Raw genomic sequence first — 17,861 nt, forward strand, 5'->3', positions numbered from 1 at the left:
TCTTCTCTCTCTCTTCTTCTCTCATTCCCTCACGTCCTCCCTCCTCCCTTTCACCAGCTCTCTCACTCTACCTCTCTCTCTCTCCTCTCCTCTCTTCTCTCTCTCTCTCTTCTCTCTCTCTCTCTTCATGAGACTGCTTTGGAGCTGTATTGGAGCTGACAGCTGGGATCTTTATATTGCTATCTGTTATGACATATACAGGCATACTGTATATGGCCAGTACCCTCCAGAACAGAGCATCTATTCTCCTCCGTTAGCCCTCTCTCCTCTGTTTTCTCAATCCCTCTCTCCTATCTCTCCTTTCTGCCCTCCTGGTTAATTGCCTTCACCCGGCTGTCTTCGATACTCTGCTCATTCTCTCTCTCAGTCAGTCTAGAGGATGAAAAAGAGACAGAGAGAGAGTGCTGTCCCTCCCCTCTCCTCCTGTGTCGGTGTGTGGCTGCTGGCTGGCTGAGCTATGGACGATGGCTAGCTAGCGGCCGCTTCTCCTTTGTCCGCTAACGTGCAGCTCTCTCACAGAGACACACAGCGTCTGAATAAGGGGTTCCCCCCTGTATTCTCATGGTAATAAGTGTTGTCTGTGTGCTTTTGTGTCATGTGAGGATTTCTCCATGTCCTCGGGGTAACAAGTGAGCAGCACAGAGAAACACACACACCACACACACAAGACAGTCATATTCTCCAATAAAGAACACATTCTCACATTATTGAATTTATTTTATTTAACCAGGCAAGTCAGTTAAGAACACTTTTATTTACAGTGACGGCCAAACCCAGACGACACCGGGTCAATTGCGCGCCGCCCTATGGGACTCCAAATCCCAGCCGGATGTGATACAGCCGGATTTGAACCAGAGACTGTAGTGACACCTCTTGCACGGAGATGCAGTGCTTTAGACTGCTGTGCCAAACAAACAACATAAACAGACTACACACATCAATAAGGATGAAGATGTGACAGACAGCCATTCCTCTGTCTTAGTGTGTTCTCTATATGTTTGACTTTGTGCACTGACACTGGGGCAAGCACACACACACACACCCCACCCCCCACACCCACACCCCACCCCCACACCCCCACAGACACACCTCCACTCCCACAGACCACTGGTTGACTGTCGTGACCTGGAATACGTGTGTATAACAGCATCATGACACCCCTGGCCTCTGAGAGGTCACATGTTACGAGGGGCGTCCTCCTCCCTGCCAACCGGCCTCGTTAATTACAGTAGAGGTCGTTATGGGTCTCTGGTCTATCTGATTCACAGGCATCTGTTAACCTCATCCTCTCTGGGGAGAAAGGATGGACCAATGGAGGGATTTGGGGAGTGTGTGTGTGTGTGTGTGGGGGGGGGGTGTCAATAGAAAAAGGGGCATTACCATCTGTTTGTTTTTCTGTACTGTACATTATGTGCTTGTCTGTTTCTTCATAGCATCCCTCTCCCCCTCTTTCCTTTTCTCAGCCGGCCCTCCATTTCACATATAGGTCACAGAGACTTGGTCTGCAATTAACACGTGACACACTGATATCTCAGTCTACAAAGACAGCTGAGGGTGAGACAGGCTAATACTACCTATCGTGTGTTGTTTCTATGATTCATATCATTCAGGTTAGAATGAGAAAGAAGGATTCAATGTCTCATATAGACTGGACCACCCGTCACCACATACAGTGCATTTGGAAGTATTCCTACCCCTTCTTTCCCCCCACATTTTGTTATGTTACAGCCTTATCTAAAATGGATTAAATAAAAATCTTCATCAATCTACGTACAATACAACATAATGACAATGTGAAAACAGTTTTTTTTGGTGCAAATTTAAAATAAAAAGCAAAGTAAGTATTCATACCCTTTGCGATGAGACTCGAAATTGAGCTCAGGTGCATCCTCTTTCCATTGATCGTCCTTGAGATGTTTCTACAACTTGATTAGAGTCCACCTGTGGTAAATTCAATTGATTGGACATGATTTGGAAAGGCACACACCTGTCTATAGAAGGTCCCACAGTTGTCAGTGCTTGTCAGAGCAACAACCAAGCCATTAGGTGGAAGAAATTGTCTGTCTGTAGAGCTCCGTGACAGGATTGCGTCGAGGAACAGATCTGGGGAAGGGTAACAAAACATTTCTGCAGCATTGAAGGTCCTCAAGAACACAGTGGCCTCCATCAGTCTTTCAGTTTTTGACGATTGCTTAAACACTGAAAGGGAATGCTTAGACAAAAGCATCAAACCTTTTGTAACCATGCCTTAAACAAAGGCACCAAAAGTACAAACCCATTTCCTGCTTTGCACTTTGTTTGCAATTCTGCAAGACACCTGCAAAACACTACACACTGTTTCTTACATTAGACACTTCGTTGAAGAATGAAATCTCTTGCAATCATCGGGAAAACACTTTTATTCAAAATGCAAAACATACCTGAAATTGGCAAAACCCCCAGACACACATGAAAACACTTCTACAGTAATTAAACACCAGTTAGTCTGAGCCTCAGCACTACATATAGACCTCAGGTAACATCACCTCTTTGGTGAGAACTTTGCAAACATGGAGGCAGTGAGAGCGAGAGGAAGAGGAGGAGAGAGAGGAGTGGGAGGAGGACGAGGACAAGAACAAAGAAGGGGACCAGGCAATAGACGGAGACGTATTTCCGACGACATTAGGGCCACTTTGGTGGACCATGTCATAAATCATGGCCTGACGATGAGGGAGGCTGGGCAGAGAGTCCAGCCCAACCTGAGTCGCTACACGGTAGCATCCAGAATACGGACATTTAGACTGGAGAACAGGTATGTCTTCAACTTTCTACACTAGACTGTACCTATGTAATTGTTGCACATCATTCTGCATCACAGTACAATACAACGTAGTCCTACAATATTAGGTCTATGCTCCTCAATGAACAAAAAAATAGGTATAGTGCTGTGAAGTACATGTAATACAGTTTTGATGTTACTGTGTACAGTATGACAGCCGGTAGCTTGTAGTTTTGACTGAATGTGTCTGACCCAACCCACCCCCCACCCCCATAGACATTGTAGTCCTGTGTTTTGAGTTACACCATATTCACAGTACAGTGTTTGCATTTTCTGTTACAGAGAGTCCTGGACATTGATGCAGCTGCACAGCCTCATGAGTTCATTTCCATTGAGGAAGCTGGATTCGATCTAGCTAAAAACCAGGCGTCGGGGCCGAAATGTTACAGGACAAAGAGCCGTTGTGAATGTCCCTGGGCAGCGTGGGGGAAATATCACCTTGTGTGCCACCATTAGTCTGCAAGGAGTCCTCCATCACCATGGCACCCTGGGTCCCTACAATACTGCTCACATGATCATATGTCTGGATGCACTACATAATGCAGCTGTACAGGACGGACCAGAGCAGCCCGGGTTTGTTGTCATCTGGGATAATGTTAGTTTCCACCGGGCTGCTCTGGTCAGGGACTGGTTCACCAACCACAATAACTTCACAGTTGTATACTTGCCCCCTTACTCCACAGTTCTCGTTCCGATTGAGGAATTACTTTCGGCTTGGCGTGTGTATGACCGCCAACCACATGACCGCCTGCCTCTTCTACAAGCAATGGAAGAGGCATGCGGAGACACTGAGGTGGGGTCAGTCCAGGGATGGACTGGCAATATTTTACCCGTTGCCCAGCCAGGGAGGACATTGTTTGTGATGTGGATGAGGTGATGTGGCCAGACCCTAACAGAAGGCGGGATCCATAAACCATCCACCCCATCCCTTACAATACTTTTTGTTTACCATCGCACTGTAATTTTACTGTAATTATTTTTGTTTCTGTGAGTTTACAGTAACATATAGTATTGATTACTATACTGTAATTCTACTTTTCTTTGTGTTTTTGTTGTTGTTTTAAAAACCTGCAATGGCAAAAGTCGAATATAAGCTGTATATATTTCTTTCTGAAGCCTTTCTATGTTTGTGTTCATTGAAATGTGAGTGGATGTACTGTTCTGGAACAATCTTTCACAGAAGCCTGTATGAGAAAAATGAAAAAGGTATACAAAGTACTAAAGACAGCAGTGTTTTGTATAAAGTACATCAGTGTGTTGTTGCTGCTTTGAAAGAGTAAATCAAATGGTGCAGGTGTGTCTCATTTTGTTGCAAAAATGCCATTTTGAAAAAGGATTGTTAGATTTTGATGGCAGAGTTTCATTTGGACGTAGAAGTGAGATATTTATCTCCAAGTGTTGTGTCTTTGTTTTGACACAATGAGCCAAATTCTGCAACAAGTGTGTAAGCATTCGCAAAAAACTGTAGATGGAAGAAGTTTGGAAACACCAAGACTCTTCCTAGAGCTGACCGCCCGGCCAAACTGAGCAATCGGGGGAGAAGGGCCTTGGTCAGGGAGGTGACCAAGAACCTGATAGTCACTCTGACAGAGCTCCAGGGTTCCTCTGTGGAGATGGGAGAACCTTCCAGAAGGACAACCATCTCTGCAGCATTCCACCAATCAGACCTTTATGGTTGAGTGGCCAGACGGAAGCTACTCCTCAATAAAAGGCACATGACAGCCCACTTGGAGTTTGCCAAAAGGCACCAAAAGCACTCTCAGACCATGAGAAACAAGATTCTCTGATCTGATGAAACCAAGATTGAACTCTTTGACCTTAATGCCAAGCATCACATCTGGAGGAAACCTGTCACCATCCCTACGGTGAAGCATGGTGGTGGCAGCATCATGCTGTGGGGATGTTTTTCAGCAGCAGGGACTGGGAGACTTGTCAGGTTCGAGAGAAAGATGAACAGTACAGAGATATCATTGATGAAAACCTGCTCTAGAGCGCTCAGGACCTCAGACTGGGGCAAAGGTTCACCTTCCAATTGGACAACAACCCTAAGCAGGGGATTTTGGGCCCCGTGAAAAGATATAACATTGGGCTCCACCACCACAGGCCACACCAACCCTGCGCAATTGCTGTAACCACTCACCTCCAGAACCCAATCGACCCATTCAAAGCTTTAAAAAGCTCTACCTTTGCAGGCTCGCTACTCTCTTGTAGTCCAATATTTCCTGTACGATATTTACTGACAGTGAGCTGTGAAAATATAACACTGTGCAGACATGCAAGCAACATTCTGCATACAGTGGAATTCACTATTTGATGCAAGACTGATACCCCCTGTAAGAAATGTGCTAAAGGCCATCTCGCCCGAACAAGGAACCAACTTCGGCGGAAGTCGTACCATCGAGTCTAAATGTAATTTTAATGGTAAAATTCTTGAATAGAAAATTCTCTTAACATGAATGAAAAACTTAAAATAAATATAACTCAAATATACATTAACCTCTTCAATTAAAATCAATGAACATGATCATCTATAGAATGATATAACAAACAAAATAGTAAAATCAGCAGCAGATTGTTGAACTAAGTATACATACCAACTAGAAAATAAGCAGCTGTAAAAGTGGAAATGGAAAAGGCCTGATGGTGGCGCTAGAGGAAAGGTCAAGAGGTCACCAAATCAATAGGTTTCTTCCACTTGGGGTGTTGATTGTGCACAACAAATTCTATGGCAATCCAGCCATTACTTTGAGATATATCTTGTTCTCAGCCTGTGGGAATCATGTGTGTAGTGATCCAATATCCATAGCCATGCCATTTAACAGTTATCCCTGGCCCTTGCTCAGCCTTACTCAACAAGAGCCCAGCGCCGAGCCTTCTTGCTAGCAAAGTCACTGATCAGCTTTTTTTTCAACATCCTCACTTTGTCTGTCTCTTCCTGTGCATCTTCTCTCATTTGCTCCATCCTCATCATCTGCATTGGTACTGTCTTTCACCTCTTCCTCCACTTCCAAACTCCTCCCTGACAAAACTGTATCACTTGAAGAGGGTCCTGGCTCTGTACATGACGCATATGATAATATGTCCTATAATATAATGCCATTTGTAATAACATTATAACCAAATTTTCAGTTACTACCATTTTGTTGACTTAAATGATCTGCATGCACCACGGAAAAAATTAAACAGCACTGAATCCTGCAGAATATTGACCCAAATAACCTGCAGTTGCGTATTATCACCACTAGATGTCAGTAAARGACCATATTTCAGTCTGCATCAAAGCAATGAAAATATACTTTGGCCATATGACGAAGGTATTATTTTAACATTGGCTGTCACTTATACAGACTGAGTCACTCAATGCTTCAAACTATCCAGCATCCAATACAAAAAAAATACAAAAAATAAGTACAGTGTTTTAATTCTTATCATTGAAAAGGATTTAATAATTTTTTGTTTTTTCATAATAATAAAAAAAGGAATTCCCACGGATCCCCTGCAATTATGCCAACTGACATGTCATTCAACACAATGCTGCTCACCTCCTTCAGTTGGGAGTAGGGCTGGTTCAGGGGTATGGGGAGGGGGAGACAGGGGCTGCTGAGCCTGAAGCTGCATCTGTTGGGCCTGGCACCAGGCAGGGGCAGGGACAACTGATTTAGTATGAATAGCTTGCGAAAAGTTTGCCTGCATTGATTAAATGTCGGCTGAAAGAGGAGCAAAATGTAAACACTCAGAATTTTCTGTGAAGATATTAAGTAACTAATGTTATGGGAGCAAAAGTAGCCTATTTCACTATGGACTAAGGCTAGCTAACAGGTTAATTTCCACCACTCACGGACTACACCCACCTTCCTTTGTAAAAAATAGGGTGAAATACTGTCGCCTTTTCTTTTCTCTCTCCTGTCTTTCTTTTCTTTCTTTTTGTTTTTGGAAGCCAGACGTTTCTTTAGGCACCTGGTTTGGGGACAGGACCGAACCATTTCATGTAAGTAGGGTGGGTTTGGGGGGGGTATGCAAAACAGAGGCTCTCAGGATGTTTACTTTTTGCCAAAAACAAGAAAAGAAAAAGAAACCTTTAGTTTTATTAGTACATTGTAACTAAAAATATTATATTAACTATATTTTATGATACTAAGACAATGCAGGAGTGGCTTCGGGACACACGTCTCTGTGTCCTTGAGTGGCCCAGCCACAGCCCGGACTTGAACCCGATCGAACATCTCTGGAGAGACCTGAAAATAGCTGTGCAGCGATGCTCCCCATCCAACCTGGCAGAGCTTGAGAGGATCTGCAGAGAAGAATGGGAGAAACTCCCCAAATACAGGTGCGCCAAGCTTGTAGCGTCATACCCAAGAAGACTCGAGGCTCTGATCGCTGCCAAAGGTGCATCAACAAAGTACTGAATAAGTCTGAATACTTAAATAAATGTAATATGTCCGTTTAATTATTTGATATATTTTGATAAAAACCTGTTTTTGCCTTGATATTATGTGGTGTTGTGTGTAGATTGATGAGGGGGGAAAAAAAACAATTTAATACATTAGAATAAGGCTGTAAAATAACAAAATGTGGGAAAACTCAAGGGGCCTGAATATTTTCCCGAATGCACTGTGTACTGTACAGCCTATCAGCATCTAACACAATATCAACAGCCAGCAGACTCACTGCAACAAGAACATAACATAATGGATTACAGCAATTACATAAAAATGATCAGACATTACATAAAAATGATCAGTCTATTAACAACAGCTCCTGATAACAACCTTCGAGAGGAGCCACATCGTGATCTAACCCCTGGATCATGTCGAGAGGGAGTCGTGACACATCCTAGCCTGAAAACAGGCCCCCACACTGGGCATGAGTCACTTCCTCACCCGCCCCCCTCCCCTCTCTCCAAGGACAGGATGACTTACAGACTCAGACAGATAAACAAACAGCCGATAAAAAAGACAGAATGCACATAGACTGTGCCACTGCCAAGCATCAGCTTCTGTCAAGAGTTGTACTTGATTCAGTACTGATTTAAGAGGAAGCGTAGGCATTCCTCTGTTATGGAAGACGCCAGTCCTTTATAGGCACTCAATGAATGGCCCTTATCTTGTAGTACACTTAGTCTAGATAAAATATGATCTCATGAAAATTGATTACTACTGATGTTATTATTGGATTTTCCAGTGGGTGTGAAGCGATTGGGGTTATATTATTTGATATATAAAAATAGGAAAGGATTAAAGGAGCAATCACAGCGCCGACTGTGCTGAAATGTCCTGATATTAACTGCCCTCATATTTATTTCTACTCTCTCTCTCTCTCTCTCTCTCTCTCTCTCTCTCTCTCTCTCTCTCTCTCTCTCTCTCTCTCTCTCTCTCTCTCTATATATATATATATATATATATATATATCTCTCTCTCATATAAATCAGATTGCTGTCGTTTAGCTGGACTGGAGGCTTAATGCACCTTTAGCCTCACTGTTTTCTCTCCCTGCAGCAGCCAGGAGTGTTCAATATGATTGTCTATCTCCTCCCTCCCTACCACTCCCTGCATTAGCTCCTGGCAGACAGCCTTCTCAAGGCGTAGCTCTCAACTCAGGCCCCTCCATCTCCACCTCTCTGTCCAGGCTGCTGCAGATAACAGCTAGGAGAGTGATCCGATACGACCAATAACAGTGGAACACATTCGAGTTTGAAGCTATCAGATAGATAAGTCACTTTGCCAGAGATACTGCATGTGGACAAGAAAATAGGATGAACTCATAGCACCGCAAATTAGGTCAATTTTAGTCGAACTGATACAGTGTTTAAACAACAAACCACAGGTAAGGCATAGAATTCATTTCATCCACTCCCGTTTTCTCCTTTACACTACATTTCAAATGCTTCGCTTTTTATTAAAAGTCAATATTGCAGAGCACAAAAAGGGCAACAAGGCCCTCCGGATATGATGGGTGAGAAAATAAACAGATGTATAAATGGATGATTGTATGATCGGCGGGACAAATGACTGAAGAAGTGAAAGGAGGGGTATAATTCTATCAGTGAGGTGGACCATGCAGCGTTTTGGCAGCTGCCACCCGGGATGCTGGGAAATGTTTAATTGTGTTTAAAGCTGCGGTTCTGCAGGAGTAGGATACATTCATTTAAGCCAATTACAGCCGGCCTGCTGCCTGTCTGCACCAAACAGAGAGGAGAGGGAGGAAGGAGGAGAGAAGAGGGAGGGAGTAGGGAGAGAGGAGACAGTGGACGGGATCCTAACCTTTAACAGCTATAAAATAGTTGACCAGGCCAGGTGGCTCCAGCTCTCTTTCTAGTACCAGTCTTCCCTTTCATAGAAATGTACTAGATTGTATTATTATCATCATCTGTCATGCACTGTTAAACTTGAAGTCATAGTGATAGTAAACAATGAACATCCACCATCTGCCTGTGTTACACCTCTTCTACTCCCAAACAGCAGCCCTTTAGACAATCTGCTCTCCATGCAGCTGTTTGTGGTGCCTCTACTACCCCTAGCAATACATAGTTGTTCCTATTCCATCACATCTCAACATTTCAACACTCAAATCTCCTCCGGTAGCAGTTGACATAAGGCTGTAACGTAACAAAATGTGGAAAAAGTCAAGGTGTCTGAATCATTTCCGAAGGCAAAACATGCTCTTTCCATGACATAGACCGACAAGGTGAATCCAGGTGAAAGCTATGATCCCTTATTGATGTCACCTGGTAAAGGTGGGGCGGCAGGGTAGCCTAGTGGTTAGAGCGTTGGGCTAGTAACCGCAAGGTTGCAAGTTCGAATCCCCGAGCTGACAAGGTACAAATCTGTCGTTCTGCCCCTGAACAAGGCAGTTAACCCACTGTTCCTAGGCTGTCATTGAAAATAAGAATTTGTTCTAAAATAACGGTTAAAAAAAATAAAAAGCAGTGTAGATGAAGGGGAGGAGACAGGTTAAAGAAAGAATTGAATATGTTTGCCATTCAGAAGGTGAATGGGCAAGACAAAATACTTAAGTGCCTTTGAATGGGGTATTGTAGTGGGTGTCAGGCACACCGGTTTCTGTCTATAACTGCAACTCTGCTGGGTTTTTCACACTCAACAGTTTCCCGTGTGTATCAAGAATGGTCCACCACCCAAAGAACATTCAGCCAACTTGACACAAATGTGGAAAGCATTGGAATCAACATGGGCCAGCATCCCTGTGGAACGCTTTCGACACCTTGTGGAGTTGAAGCTGTTCTGAGGGCAAAAGGGGGTGCAACTCAATATTAGGAAGGTGTTCCTAATATTTTGTACACTCAGTTTAGGTAGGGCTAAAGTGACTAGGCAACAGGATAGATAATAAAAAGTAACAGCAGTGTATGTGATGAGTCAAAAGAGTGTAATGCAGATAGTTTGGGTAGCTATCGGTTAACTATTTAACTAGCTATTTAGCAGTCTTATGGCTTGGGGGTAGAAGCTGTTCAGGGCTCTGTTGGTTCCAGACTTGTCTACGACTTGCCTATGACTTGGGTGGGCCATCCTTTGACACCGCCTGGTATAGAGGTTCTGCTATGGGGTTTTGAATGTAGTCCCTGTCCATCTGATAGTGGCGTGATAATCCATGTCCCTGGGACAGTGGTGGTGTGATAAATGTCCAAACCACGGCTCTATCTCACCGTGTGAGTCTGACTGAATGAGACAGACTGGATCTCTGGGTAATTTATCTCTTTATCGGTTCAACACATGAAGAGGAAGCTGTAGAAGGCTTTTCAAAAGGAGCAGGGGACGTTCCTCGAGACGACGCCCTGGCTCTGGTTGCTCCAGGTTCGATAGTTGTTGGACTGCGTCCCCATTCCCACAGCTCCGGCGGGTCAAAAGACTGGGATGTGTAGCGCACGGACACTAATTCAACTGGATGTGCCTATGGGCTGGGATGGGCTGATGTAGGCTAAATAGCATGAGGCATCTTCCATGTACAGTGCCTCAAAGTATTCATACCCCTTGACTTATTCCATATTTTGTTGTGTTACATCCTGAATAAAATAAAATAAATCTCACCCGTTAATGACGAAGTGAAAACATGTTTTTCAAAATCTTTTCAAAATGTATTGAAAATGAAATACAGAAAAATCGCATCACACCCCTGAGTCAATACATGTTAGAATCAACTTTGGCAGCGATTACAGCTGTGAGTCTTTCTGGGTAGGTCTCTAAGAGCTTTGCACACCTGGATTATACAATATTTGACCATTATTCTGTTCTTCAAGCTCTGCAAAGTTGGTTGTTGATCATTGTTAGGCAGCCATTTTCAAGTCTTGTCATAGATTTTCAAGCCTACTTACTAAAACTGTAGCTAAGCCACTCAGGAACATTCAATGTTGTGTTGGTGAGCAACTCCAGTGTATATTTGGCCTTGTGTTTAAGGTTATTGTCCTGCTGAAAGGTGAATTAGTCTCCCAGTGTCTGTTGTAAAAATCCTCTAGGATTTTGCTTGTGCTTAGCTCTAATCCGATTATTTTTATCATAAAAAACTCCCTAGTCCTTTCCGATGACAAGGATACCCATAACATGATGCAGCCACCACCATGCTTAAAAATATGAAGAGTGGTACTCAGTGATGTGTTGTGTTGGATTTGCTCTAAACATAATGCTTTGTATTCACGACATAAAGTTAATTTCTTTGCCACATTTTTTGCAGTTTTACTTTTTGCAAACAGGATGCATGTTTTGGACTATTTTGTATTCTGTACAGGCTTCCTTCTTTTCACTCTGTCATTTAGGTCAGTATTGTGGCGTAACTACAATGTTGTTGATCCATCCTCAGTTTTGTACTATCACAGCCATTTTAAACTATTTAACTGTTTTAAAGTCACCAATAGCCTCGTGGTGAAATCCCTGAGTGGTTTCCTTCCTTCCCTGAGTTAGGAAGGACGCTTGTATCTTTGTAGTGACTGAGTGTATTGATACACATTCCAAAGTGTAATTAATAACTTCACCATGCTCAAGGGGATATTCAATGTTTGCTTTTATTATTTTTACCCATCTGCCAATAGGTGGCCTTCTTTGCGAGGCATTGGAAAACCTCCCTGTTCTTTGTGGTTGAATCTGTGTTTGAAATTCACTGCTCGACTGAGGGACCTTGTATGTGTGGGATACAGAGATGAGGTAGTTACTGTACTCAAAAATCACGTTAAACACTATTATTACACACAGAGTGAGTCCTTGCAACTTATTACGTGACTGCTTAAGCAAAATGTTTACTCCTGAACTTATTTAAGCTTGCCATAGCAAAGGGATTGAATACTTATTGACTCAAGACATTTCAGCTTTTCATTTTTAATTAATTTGTAAAAAAAAAGTGAAAAAAAGTGAAAAACATATTTACATTTTTACGTAATGGGGTATTGTGTGTAGGCCAGCGACACAAAATCAAAATGTTATCCATTTTAAATTCAGGCTGGAAAAAGTCAAGGGGTGTGAATACTTTCAGAAGGTACTGGGCTTTCTCCTATAGGGCCCACTCACGAGAGCTATGGCTGCAGGATTTGTGTGGGTGTAGTTACAGACAGAAGGGTGTTAGAACCTCAAACTAATGCCAATAGGGACGGACGTTAAGCTGCAGGACAGAATGATTAACACATGCACACACTGATACACACACACACAAAACACACACATGCATGCACGTACACACAAATTGAGATTTATATGCCAGCCCCTGATTTCAGCCCCCTCTGTGTGTGGGGGTTTCCGTGTGTGCTTTGGTGCCCCACTAGCCAAGATTAAGACCTCACAAAGCCAGCATTACCAGCACCAGTCTGAGTCCCTGTTTGCCTTTAAGAGCATATGAGGATCCGACTCTAAGTCCTAATGCCACAACATCATTCTGCTTGCCAAATATTCACAGGCATTCCTCTTCCCACAGCAGGCCTCTGGAGAGGTTAGACCAGGGCAGCAGGCCATCCTGGGTGACAATGGTAGAGGTACTATTACCTATGGGCCCTCGTCAGAAATAGTGCACCGTGAAGGGAATATAGTGCCTTTTGGGACACAACCTAGGTAGTACAGCCGGTGTAATAAAGGGATGCTAGTTGAAACGCTGTGAGAACAACAATAACATGAATGGCTATGTGTAGGGAAGGACCTCCTTCACACTGTGGTTGGTGTGGCGACCCAGTCAGGTTTTTATAGACTGGTGTAAAATGCATTATGTAGGCCTACATCACTGCTGCGGCTGGTGCAGACTGCAGATTGAAGTCATGTTGAAATTCAGTCCAAATGTATTCCTGAAAAAAAGAGCATAAACAAAACTGCCAAATGAATTTATAGGTAGCGTCTGTTAGTTGGAACCTGACGCTCACCACAGCAGATGTTGTTTTTTCACAGCACTTCCTCATTTCCGCGTGAAGAAACGCAAACCATTCTGAACGAACAGAAGGTAGAAAACCGAGAAGCATTAATATCAGTGCAGGAAGTTGCTCTGCTCACGTTTGAGTGAATCGCTTGATCCTTAAAAGGGGGATCCGTCCTCCGTCCCTCTCCCTTCTCTCTATATTCCGAATCTGGATCGAGGATGAGTTGTCTCACACCAAATAAGTACAGTATCTGATAGCATTGCTATGAAATCTCCACGAAAGCACATCTGGCATCTGCAGTGCACTCTTCCTAAACAAGGTCAGAGCAGAGCCTCTACCCTCTGATGAATTTAGTGGAGATTTATTTGGACCAGCAGGATGGGCCATTCCAACTCTGTCCATATGGGCTCAATCCAAATCCACTGCACCTCCCTCTGCTACACCCTGTGTTACCGTGGATTACCAGCACTAACATAGAGCTCTGTTCTTCCGTCTATGAAATGAGTTAAATTGGAGGCTGACATCACAGGATTTCCTAATTACTCAGACTTGATTAAAGTGTAGTAGGCATGGCTTCACGGGCTCTGCACTGCGACTGACTGACCCGGTCCTCCTTTCGACAATGTGTGTCATGTGTTTGTTGGTTATCTAGCGAAGTTGTTGGGATTAGAGCAAAAAGACGCATTTCCTTTGTAACCTGTGGACTATACACAGATACATGCACTAATGTTTATTAACGACATTTTTCTGCATGATAATGTAAGGCAAAGTCATGTTGTGTGTTCGAATGTATATATTTTCATCGCACTTACATCCTTCTCTGCAGTAAGACGTTTCATTTACAAAAGTTGTACATACATTTAGAAAATTGTGCACAAGACACATACTCACAAATACACACAGACATATGAGACTTCCATAAACATCATATTTTTGCGGAAGTGTATAGACATGGTAATTGGCACATCTGAGAACAAGCTTTGTCGAGAGTTTTTTTGCATAATTTTCCTATTCTTCAAAAAGACCAATCAAAACAGGCACGTTTGCAGATGCAGGCAGCTTCAGCAGGGAAGGTACTAATAACAGAAGATGTAGGTCTACTCAGCTCCAGGCCAGACTAATAGACTGTAGAGTAGGTCTACTCAGCTCCAGGCCAGACTAATAGACTGTAGAGTAGGTCTCTCAGCTTCCAGGCCAGACTAATAGACTGTAGAGTAGGTCTACTCAGCTCCAGGCTGACTAATAGACTGTAGAGTAGGTCTACTCAGCTCCAGACCAGACTAATAGACTGTAGCGTAGGTCTACTCAGCTCCAGGCCAGACTAATAGACTGTAGCGTAGGTCTACTCAGCTCCAGGCCAGACTAATAGACGGTAGAGTAGGTCTACTCAGCTCCAGGCTGACTAATAGACTGTAGAGTAGGTCTACTCAGCTCCAGACCAGACTAATACAAAATATCCCTTTACTGTATAAACCCCTGAACTAGGGATCCAGCTCCTTCACACACACATCTCTCCTCATGAAAACACAATCAATCCTAAAGTAAAAATATAAAAATAAATTTGCTCTCACTGAGAATGTGTCTATGATTCCCCCCACCCAAACAAATCACATGTAGTGAAACACAAATACATAATTTAGTGCAATTAGCAATAGATGAATCACTTTGAAATACTATGTTGATTGTGAGAGCGTAGAAACTACAATGCAGAAGGACCAATCTTCAATAAAATATATCAGTAATCTCTTCAATAAGACATAGACATACAGGTAACTAAATGTACCAGGATACTGTAAAAAAAGAAAAAAAAGAAAAGCTTTACCCTGAACAATGGCGACAACTACTGGCTGTGACAAGCTATATTCAGCTCACTCTTCATTTAATAAGGCTGCGTTTAAGGCAGTCCAATTCTGACCCTTTTTTCCCCCCCAACTAGTTGGTCTTCAGATCTTTTCACACCAGATATTTTTCAAAAGAGAAAAAATAATGATTTGGGCTGCCAGTCTAAACACAGCCTAATGGACACAAATAAAACATAATTTTATATACACTGGTCAAAAAAATAAATGGAACACTTAAACAACACAATGTCACTCCAAGTCAATCACACTTCTGTGAAATCAAACTGTCCACTTAGGAAGCAACACTGATTGACAATAAATTTCACATGCTGCTGCTTCCTGGCTGATGTTTTGGTCACTTTTGAATGCTGGCGGTGCTTTCACTCTAGTGGTAGCATGAGACGGAGTCTACAACCCACACAAGTGGCTCAGGTAGGGCAGCTCAATCCAGGATTGGCACATCAATGCGAGCTGTGGCAAGAAGGTTTGGCTGTCTGTCGCGTAGTTTCCAGAGCATGGAGGGCTACCAGGAGACAGGCCAGTACATCAGGAGACGTGGAGGGGCCGTAGGAGGGCAACAACCAGCAGCAGGACCGCTACCTCCGCCTTTGGTGCAGGAGGATTAGGAGGAGCACTGCCAGAGCCTGCAAAATGACCTCCAGCAGGCCACAAATGTACATTGTGTCTGCTCAAACGGTCAGAACAGACTCCATGAGGGTGGTATGAGGCCCGACGTCCACAGGTGGGGTTTGTGCTTACAGCCCAACACCGTGCAGGAAATTTGGCAATTGCCAAGAGACACCAAGATTGGCAAATTCGCCACTGCGCCCTGTGCTCTTCACAGATGAAAGCAGGTTCACATGCACATGTGACAGACGTGACAGAGGCTCCTGCAACATCCTCCAGCATGACCGGTTTGGCGGTGGGTCGTCATGTGTGGGGTGGCATTTCTTGGGGGGCAGCCCTCCATGTGCTCGCCAGAGGTAGCCTGACTGCCATTGGTACCGAGATGAGATCCTCAGACCCCTTGTGAGACCATATGCTGGTGCGGTTGGCCCTGGGTTCCTCCTAATGCAAGACAATGCTAGACCTCATGTGGCTGGAGTGTGTCAGCAGTTCCTGCAAGAGGAAGGCATTGATGCWATGGACTGGCCCGCCCGTTCCCCAGACTTGAATCCAATTGAGCACATCTGGGACAACATGTCTCGCTCCATCCACCAACGCCACGTTGCACCACAGACTGTCCAGAAGTTGGCGGATGCTTTAGTCCAGGTCTGGGAGGAGATGCCTCAGGAGACCATCCGCCACCTCATCAGGAGCATGCCCAGGCGTTGTAGGGAGGTCATACAGGCACGTGGAGGCCACACACACTACTGAGACTCATTTTGACTTGTTTTAAGGACATTACATCAAAGTTGGATCAACCTGTAGTGTGGTTTTCCACTTTAATTTTGAGTGTGACTCCAAATCCAGACCTCCATGGGTTGATACATTTGATTTCCATTGATAATTTTTGTGTGATTTTGTAGTCAGCACATTCAACTACGTAAAGAAAAAAGTATTTAATAAGAATGTTTCATTCATTCAGATCTAGGATGTGTTATTTTTGTGTTCCCTTAATTTTTTTGAGCAGTGTATATTTTTGTTACAAATCTTGTTCAGAATCCTCTCTTTGTATTGCAGAACAGGATAAAGACTATGATCAGATGAACGGAACGTTTCAAAAGTAAACCATGACATTTGTAGCGAGCAAAATCCTTTTTGGTGGGGTCAGTTATTGACGTGAATCCCTGTGAAGTCAATGAACGTTGGACCCCAAATCGTTCTGAATCATAAAGCTGATTTTGAGAATGGATTCCAGAAGAACATATTTAAAAGCCTGCTGTCAAGTCCCTTGTAGTTGTGTCACTAAACCATGAATAACTCCAGATGCCCTATACAGTACATGGCATCTATCCGAACTTCCTGATGAAAATAAAAAGAATTACACAATTCAACACAAATACAGTGAGAGGACCTATACCTCAATTTGATCGTTAGCCATTTCTGTGCGGTAGCCCCCACCTTCCCTGTAGCCTTCCCTCCTCTCTCAGTCTAACCCGTCCTTCTCTCCTCTCAACGGCAAATATTCACAAAGCATCTCTGAAGTGCTGATCTAGGATCAGGTCTCCCCTTTTTAGTCATTATGATTTAAGAAGGCAAAAAGGATCCTAGATCAGCATTTCTGCTCGGAGACACTTGTGAGTAACGGGCCCTTGTCTCCAGACGTCACTGTGGTTCTCATACGGGTCTCCTCTCATCTGCAGGTTTGAAGTAAGGGTTCTCGTGGCCCTGCACCAGGTAGGAGTAGCGAGACTGGTTCTTCCCCTTGAACGTGTTCATGCTGTCTGAGGTCAGGTCATACGACCCGGTCTGAAACATTGACAGGRGGGAATGTCAGAGATCGTGCTAGACACACATGCACACATGTAGGCACACACACACAGACACATGCAGGCACACACACAAACACACACACATGAAATTAAGATGTCAAAACTGAGCATTCATGAACGTATATGATGGACTATTGAAACCCAATAAGAGTTATTTTCCCTCCTAAACCAAATGGTGGATCACATAAGGTACTGGAAGCTATTGACTGTTCCACCAAGTGTTCATGAAGTATCGGTCTTTCCCATCAACAGGTCAAAGGACAGGGTAGGTTTAGTAAAATCCTCAGCAGAGGTTTTAGGCTTGATTAGTAAGGAGAGGGAAAGCAAAGCATTACTAGACTTAGAACCTTACCTTCTTCCCCCGTTTAGGCAGGATGTGGAATCCCTAAAGCAACACACTGGGAGTCCAGGCAAGGAGGGAGCACATACAT

This window comes from Salvelinus sp. IW2-2015, linkage group LG20 (genome assembly GCF_002910315.2).
Source record: "Salvelinus sp. IW2-2015 linkage group LG20, ASM291031v2, whole genome shotgun sequence".
NCBI classification, from domain to species: Eukaryota; Metazoa; Chordata; class Actinopteri; order Salmoniformes; family Salmonidae; genus Salvelinus; species Salvelinus sp. IW2-2015.